The sequence below is a fragment of the Haemaphysalis longicornis genome, unplaced genomic scaffold, assembly GCF_048455015.1.
Source record: "Haemaphysalis longicornis isolate Haplotype H1 unplaced genomic scaffold, Haemaphysalis longicornis Haplotype H1 scaffold_2, whole genome shotgun sequence".
NCBI classification, from domain to species: domain Eukaryota; kingdom Metazoa; phylum Arthropoda; class Arachnida; order Ixodida; family Ixodidae; genus Haemaphysalis; species Haemaphysalis longicornis.
In genome coordinates, this window is record NW_027526295.1 from 12,838,496 (window position 1) to 12,847,253 (window position 8,758).

The following is an 8,758-nucleotide window of genomic DNA, read 5'->3' on the forward strand; positions in this document are numbered from 1 at the left end:
GCTATGCAGCAAACCATTTAAGTTTGCCTTCGGCTTCTTATCTCATCACCAAGGCAGAAACTTTTGCTGGCCGCTCTTCACCACGATACCTCACATGACGGAGACGACGGTAGCCTTCCCGAATGTAACAACTTGTTGCCAGCGGTTGGATGGCAACCTCGCCACAGATGGCACTGGCGGTTTAATATTAAGCACAAAATCCAGTCAGGTAAACATAATTGTTTATGTAGTCGCTTCTAGCGCCTGTTGGGGTTGTAGTTATGGAAAATCATGACTTAGAATGTTTATCTGGTTGGCTTGAAGTGCAGCTATAGTACTCACTGAAACGTGCGCTGAAAGAGTGCTACCGCCGGTCAGGCAGCAGACGGGACTGGCATTATTTGAGTAATGTCGCGTAGCAAAAGACCACGCAAGCTTCTTTTGCTAATGTTTATGTTAGAAAATATTTGTCCCGCATTAACTATTTGTTTATAAATTAGCTGAATTGTGTTTTGCTTGAGGGTAGCCAGTTTAACCATCTATCATTACGTGCAGAGTAGACCGTTCGCCCTGAGTTGGGGAGGAGAAGAGGTGGTGCTTCGATGCGATTCTCAAACGGTGGGACCAGAGCCTTCTATACTACTAAGAGTTCGGCCATCAATGTATTTCTGCGAGCGGACTCTCAGCACGAATAGTGGTGACGTCATGCTTATAAAACGTGACGTCCCTCATAACAACCCGCGAGACCTGCGCGTGTTCGGCCCCGGCAACGACTCCGACGACGCGGCTTGCTACACGCCGGCCACGGTCACGCCGGCCAAAAGATACAGCGCCTGTACGTCTTATCAGCGTGGGGGATTTATCAGCGTTTTCGTAGTGAGCGGAGAGTGAGCCGAGTGGCTTGTACTTCGGAGACGCCGAACCACCGCCGAGCTGCGACACTCCGACGACGCTGTGTTTACTTGCGATCGGTGGCTGCTGTGTTGGAGCAGCAACCACAGCGCTTACGAAACCTCGCCTGTTTAGGCTCCCAAAATACCCAGAGAGGCGGCGCGATGGTTACAGAGCATCATAGTGACGACTGGGCGCCTGGAAACGTGCGGAGCTAATGCGAGGTAAGTGCACAGTTGGAAACTGATACCTTTTGCGTGTTTTTCTACCGCTTGGTGATACGTAACATGGTAACCACGCGTGCCTACGTCGAATTGTTAATATGCGAACTTTGCACCGCTGAATTAGAGTTGAAACAAACTAAACGTTGTAAAACACGCCTTCCGGGAGTGAATAAAAAAACGTAATTCAAATCTAGCAGGCTGGTTCGTAAGATTCCGTGGATATGAATCTTAGGGGGCCGCCACCGCACTGTCACCGTAATTTAAAACAACAAAAAACTTTGTGGTCACCACGTCTGAACTCATCGAAACCCACCGCACGGCCCAAATCCACCGACTGGCCCACACCCACACTGGGCCTTCCATATTCGCTCGACTCTCCATCTCAACCCCTATCCTCCCCCCATCCTCCGTCCTCGACTCATCCTCCATCCTCCGTCCTCATCCCCCGAGAATTTCGCCCACTCATAAGAATTAAGCCACTACCTCGAAACTCTAACCCCACATTACATGCGGCCAGAAGTGCTGCACGCGAAGCGAACCTGCAATGCCTGCACCCCGCCTCACCTCATACTGTCTACGTAGACGCTGCTAGCTACCCTTCCCGAGCTGCATTCTCCATAGTAGCGCTCTCGAAGGATAGCACACCTCAGGACTCCCTCACTGTCCTCACGAGTTCAGCCACAGCGGCAAAGGAGGCGGCCATATCCCTCGCCCTAGCCCGAGACCCCTGTCCAGACACCATCCTGTCAGATTCGCAATCCGCAATCATAAATTTTCAAGCTGGCAGGGTATGCAAAACTGCCGCCCAATTTCTACCCCGAAAACCACCTCCCCACCCCGTGGCCTTGTTGTGGGTCCTCGCCCATACGGGAATAGGCAGCCATGAGGCGGCCAACCGAGAAGCTCGAGCTATGACTACCCGAGCAGGCGCTTCGTTGGAGACAAACCACGACCTTCCAAGCTCCCGGTACATTCTTATCTCGTACTGGAAGATCACACATTACCGCCTCCGACGTCGCCAGTATCTCCCCCACCCCAGCCTCACATTGGAGGAGGCCAGAACCTGGCGCCCCCTCCAAACGCATTCCTTCCCCTGCAGAACCTCCCTCTCCCACTCGCACCCTTCCCTCTTCCCCTCACCACTCTGCCCACTCTGCGGCGCCCGAGACTCTCAACTACACCCTCTCTGTGACTGCCCGCGCTCCCCTTTCCCCCTTTCTCCACACCCACCCACTGGAAGCAGGCCCCGTGGAGCCTGCTCGCCAGGGCCTGTCAGGGCCTGCCAGGGCCAGCCAGGCCCCAAAAGGTCGCCGAGACCCTCTGGTTTGGGACCCCACCACCTGCTTCCCCTGACCCAACCGCAAAATAAAATGGTTCTCTCTCTCTCTCTCTCTCTCTCTCTCTCTCTCTCTCTCTCTCTCTCTCTCTCTCTCTCTCTCTCTCTCTCTCTCTCTCAAACGGTGGCCTGACCGTTGCAACGGACGTAGTAATCACATTCCCGCGAGCTGCAGCGACAACTTGTGTCTCCACCGGTGCTTTCCTGTGGGAGCACACTGTCCGGCCTACCCGAAGACCGGCCTTCACCGAAAGAATTGACGACCATTTGTGCGAGTGAAGGAAGGTGAGCTCTAGGCGGACGGGACGGCACGTTCGCTGGCAGCTTTCCCGCACCGTTGTTGACATGTTGCCGGGTGCTGCCGACATGGCGTACGTGTGGCAGCGTGCACCTTGTCTGAGTGTTGCTTCTTACGTTTTCGCGAGCTGTGGATGGGGTAGCGGGAGTGTTCTGCGGGCCAGTCTGCAGTGCTGGGTGAGCTCACTACGTGGTTAATGGTGCGAGCTCGATGTCTCCTCCGTAGCCTGGTTTACAGAGCCTCGGGCCTTACGGTGGGGAAATTCGTTGCACTCCAGGAAGGAATGCCCACACAACATCGACATTCCTGTCCGGTTTCTTGATTGTCAGCTTGGGAAGAGTCATCTGTGCCCAGGCCCGACGTGAAATTTCTGCAGACTTTTTCTGAACCCGTTATTATTGCGGGTACTTTGGTTTTATGCCACGGCTAGCGCTACACAACCTCTTCTGCTTCTTGTGTTGTGGCTTGTGGCAGGGCGGCGCCGAGAGAAAGAGAGAGGGAGAGGAAACAATTTATTGAGCCTGACGGCACCAGTTGGGGTGGGGCTCCCTATGCCGTTCGGGCCTCCGCGCCCCTGGCGATCAGTGGGGTCTGGCCCTCCAGTGCGGAACTGAGCAGCAGTCTCCCATCGCTCGGTAACGAGGTGCTGGTCGCGGGCATAGGAGGTGGGGACGGTTTGGGGAAGACTGACACTCTCCAATTACGTGCTGGAGTGTGCCGCGTCGTTTGCAAAAAGGGTATTCTATGTCGTATCGCGCGGGGTAGATTTTGCTTTGAAGGAGAGGGTGGGGAAAGGGCCCGGCTTGAATGTGCCGATAGATGCATTGTTCTAGCAAGGTGAGGAAGTGGTGAGGCGGAGGGAAGGGGCCCTATCCTCCGTGTAGTGTCTGAGTATTTCACGGTAGCTAGTGATGGGTTGTTGTGCAGTCTCCTCGGCCAGGAGGGTAGCTTCACAGACCTGTTAATGGTAAAACTCATTTCCCTCGACTTCTGTGTGTGCAGGGACCCATATGAGCTCGGTCTTGAGATTTGGAAGGTATGTCTTCTGGAGAATGGGGTTCGCCGTGAGAGACACCCACCATTTTCTGTAGTTACTGTATGCTTTATTGGAGTACGTGATAATGGTCTTGGTGCCGCGTTGGTTAAGGGCTATCGCTATGGCCACTTCCTCGCCCTCTTTGCAGAAGAGTGTGACGAGGGAAGCGTGGCAGATAAGCTTGTCAGGTGGGACGGCTATCGTTGCCGACGTAGAGCCGATGGGGAGTGAGGCGTCTGTGTAGAGGATTTCGCCTTTTTTGTGCAGGCGTTTGGCCCGGGATTTCACTCTGGCCTTTCGGAGACCTTTGTTGCTATCGGGGTTCATGTTTTTTGGGGATTGGCCTCCTTTCGGTGGTGGTGGCCCATTTAGTGGGTGTTGCTCCTTTTGCTTGGTGGTAGGCTACGTGCCAACCGATTTTGGTTAGGACGGCTCGTCCCGCTGGAGTCTGGCTGAGGAGGAGGAGGAATAAACGTGTATCTGAAGCTGTCAGCCCTGGGCAAGAGTCCTCATTCCAGGACCCCTTGAGTCCGTCCGGCTTCTTGGGCTCGCTGCACCAGCCAAAGCTGGTTGTCAGGGTCCGAGCTGGACAGTGCTCTCTCCCAGTGCTCAGGGGAGGGGAAAGGCAGGGGGGGTAGATGGGGGTTCTTATCACAGCCCCACATGATATGGTAGAGGGTGCCCGGAGCCTCGCAGAAGCGGCATTGCGAGGAGTACAGGGTGGGGGCCAGAATGTGGGCTCTAGTGGGGTGGGGAAATGTGTTTGTCTGAATGCCTCGGAGGTGGCGCTCTTGTTCTTTGGTGAGGCGTTTGTGCGCAGGAGGATATAGCATTCGTTCCAGACAAAAATGCTGAGTGACTTCGTGGAACGACAAGAGAGGGGAGACCTGCCACTGCTCGCCGAACTCCTGGCTTGCCCGGTGGGTCAACTCTCGGGCACGCTGATGAGTCGGGTTTGTTAGTTGGAGAGACAGGCCTCGGTTAGTTAGCGGACAGTGTTGTACTTAGCCATGCCCAGGAGCTTTCCGGTGAAGGAATGAACAGGGATGCCCGGGACCAGTTTCGTATCTTTTCTCATTCCATCGAGTTGGTCGATGTCTTTTCGAGGAGTTGGAAGTATGGGGCTCAGTATACTATTCGGGATGTCACAAAGTTCGTCGACCGTATTATGCATACCCATACAGTAGAGATGTCGGTGGATGTGCTCACCGGGGGCCCGAAAGTACACTTCCTGGCTTTTCTGATGGTCACGTTTAGCTTGTCTGTATCTCTTTCGCTGAGTACCAGCCGAAGTGCGTTGAGTCCCCTTTGACGATTGGTGACACGTCCAATCATGATCTGATCCGATGTCGTTTCGAGTTTGGCGATCGCCGCACCTGGCTTGCTGTTTTATTGGGTGACTAAGCCTAGGAACCGTATTTTATTATGTCGGTGCCGTCGACGGTGACGGTTATGGAAGGTCTTTCGCCCTTTTTTCTCCTTGGTGTTAGAACGAGGAGTTCAGATTTTTGGGGACACCGGCTGAGGCCACATGATTGTGCGTATTCCGGTACCGTGTTGGCTGCGTATTGGAGGGCCTTTTTCATCCATCCGACTGGTCCCACCTTGGAGGTCCGTATGGTGACGTCATCTGCGTAGAGAGCGTGGCCTGCCTATTTCTTCTAGGCAGGCCCGAGAGTTCACTCGCTGGCTTTTCTGATGGTCACGTTTAGCTTGTTTATATCTCTTTCGCTGAGTACCATGTATTGCGCTCGAGAAGACCAATACTTAAACGAGGCGGATGTTGTCGTTCTCCTTCATGCTGCGACGTCTGCTAGTTATTCATCTCATCATGTGCAGCACCTGCTCCGAGGTCGTTGTTAGGCATTGCATCATCTGGTAGTTTCTTGCGTCTGATTGAATCAGGTGGCCTAATATCCGAAACGTGCATGGTTTGATGACCTGTCCTTTAGGGTGACTTGTACATTGTCACCATTTTTTGCGCGGCGCCGCCGCACTACAAGCAGCTCTGGTTTTTGGGAGTGAGGACGATCGCCCGCATTCTTTTGCGTACTGGTTGACGGTATTCGCTGCGAGTTGTACGGTGTTTTGCAAGCCCCCGGGCGAATCTGCTCCCGTGAAAAGGCTCACTTCATCGGCATAGAGTGCATGGCGTAGGTTGGCTATTCTCCTCAGCTGTTCCGGGATTCCCAGGAGCGCGACGCTGAACAGGACGGTGTAGAGGACCGAGCCTCGACTCTTGATAGTGATGGGGTCAGACATCTTCTACCTAGATTCTGGCTTTGCGGTCTAATAGAATTGACGATGTGATTTGTATGTTCCCTCTGCACACACTGTTGTGACGCTCCCAAAAGAGGGACAGTGGCCCGCTAACAACTGGGCGGGTCCACACAGAGTTGAGAGGAAAAAGGGCAACACAGTTTAAATAAACATTTTAAGTAACAGGCAGTTTGGGATGCGCCCACCCGGCGGGATGTTGGGATTCGTAGGAGCGGGTCAGGAATGCGGCTGGTGCTGGACCTCAGAGACGGGGGCTCTCGCTTGGGGCCGGGTGCACGCGGTGCGCTTGCACTAGTGGATAGGGAAGGCCGGGGCACTCGTTCCGGGGTGCGCGGGTGTTGCGCACGTGCGCTGCAGGGCCGTTGAGGCAATCTCACGGTGCTGCTGCGGGTTGGCTGGTCTGCTCAGGTGTGAAACGCAGGAGGCGGTGATCCACTCGTATTGATCTCGGGCCGGGATGCGGGAGCGCGCTTTGTCGGTGGCGGGTGGAGAGGGTGCTCTTGGGGCTCGTTCGCTCGCACTGCAGCCTCTGAGTTGCGTGATGGGAGGCAGGGGTCGTTTGGGAACAATGGGGTTCGGCCGGTCCTTGATCGCTCCGCGCGCGTACGTGACGCCTATACCAGTGTAGCGGGCGCCTGAACGTCAGCATGGGTATAGTGACTACAATATTCTAGGCACTATAGCATGGGCCGTCTCCGAAGGACCGCCATTATTCATACACGGGATGGCGTGCACGTCGGCCCTCCCGTGTTTCTGTACACGTAGTCAGCGGCCACTGTCAATGTCCAGTTGGCACACTTCTGGTTCCAGCCTCCCGTGCCACGTTGTCGAGTGCCGGAATAGCCCTCAAAGAGCGACGTGGGGTCTCGTCCTTCAGTTGAATGAGGACATCCTTGGTACCGAGGTGTTGTTTAAATCCGAACATGGTGAGCGGCATTCCTGGGTATCTTCCAGGAATTTTTGGAGGCGTTTGAGTAATACCCTTTCCGTAACACTGTCTATGCACGACGTGAGTAAAATGTACCACGAATTTTCGATATGAGGGATGTGCCCGGCCTGGGAATGAAGCGGATTGCAGCCGTCTTCCACTGCAACTTTCCCTGTAGACCAGAAGTTGAAGTATTATACGTGAGTTTAAAGTGCTTGGTCGGCCAGGTTCGCCTGGAGCTTACAGGTGACGTGGTCGGGGCTGGGTGCCCTGCTTTGCCTGCTTATTGGTGCACTGGTTCTGCTCCATATTGCGATGGAAGTCTCGTGATCGTGCAGTTAGACTGGTTTGTATAGTTTGGTGTTGGGGTGTCCTGTGTAGGATGGAGGGTAAACTTTGTTTTCTGTCAAGGTATTTGTTTTCAAATCTTGCGAGAGTTGTTCTTCGGTGCCCTGGTATGCATAGACGTGCGGATCGTGTTCCGGTTAGATTATCCTTTTTCGTTTTGGCGTATCGATTGCATGCCGCAGGAGGTTCCCGGTCTTTGTTGCGGATAGTGTGCCTTGAACCCGTCGCATATATGATGAGTCAATTTACTTTGCGTGGTATGGCCGCATACTCAGCTGCTTGTTTGTTTATTTCGGGTACTGCGACATTTGTGGTTGGGGCGGTGTTTTCTCCACCTTCTGTTGAGGCTGTATTGGAGTTTTTCGCCTATGTAAAGGGTCTTGTACGTGGTGGTGGAATTTCGTCATGTCTGCCATGATTTCCTTGATCCAGTCGCCGTAGGCGAGCCCCGTGCTTCTTTGTCTGGACAACCTTGTCTTGCAGAATTGGTCCCAATTTCTGATGCGAGCTGACCCGGCATGGGCCTTGTACTGATTGCCTCTGATGAGAAGCTAAATGATATTGTGGTGTATGATACCCCGTCTGGCGCCCTTAAGAAGACAGTAGAACACTTTCTTCAGCTTTATCGAAATCTTAAATGCTTCCAGAAAGTAGTCAACCAACGCATCCAGTACTTAGATTAAGCGGTCGCTAAGAACCTCATCCAAAAATACTTCTCTATGCCTACCGGATAGTTTATTAACTTGCTGAAAAGATTTTTTTCTTGTTACCGGTCTTGGCGTTTTTTGACAGCTGGAGTTACGTCATTACAGCGGTGTAGCGGCTCCTGGGCAGCTCTTTTTCAATTGCAGAAATTAATTAATTCGATAGCCAAAAAAAAGCCATAAAAGCAGAGCACTAGTGGAGGCGTGTCTGCTGTGATGAGCAAATCACGCAGTGCAACTCCGTGCTGGCGATAACAACAGCTTTCGCAAGTGCTTTCAGACGCGAAGGAATGCGTGAAAGGGGTTATCGGAAGTGCTGCAGAGTTTACTTAAGGGTAACTAAATGATGATGACGATGATAGAATATTTGTTCCGTAGCTTGTCTTGTCGCACCCTTAGGACTCAATTGATCCATTCTTGCCCCGAGTGGTTGTGGAACGCCTCTGCACGCACCTTGTCTAGGCGAGAGACAATGGCGTCCCCGATGGACATCCAGTCGGTCACTGGCACCTCGCACATCCGCTCCAGCGCAGTGGCCAGCTCGCCCACGATGATGATCAGGTTGCGCATGTTTTCGCCCTGCGTCCTGGCCACATCAGGGTCCCGCTTGATGCACTGCGCGGAAGCGAGACACCTCTTCAATACTGGGGCGCAAAGGAAAAAGACTGTAGCCAGTTTCACCTGCTGAAACAGCCGAGCTGTGGTGTGGGGAACCGCCGGCCAGGCGGTTCCCA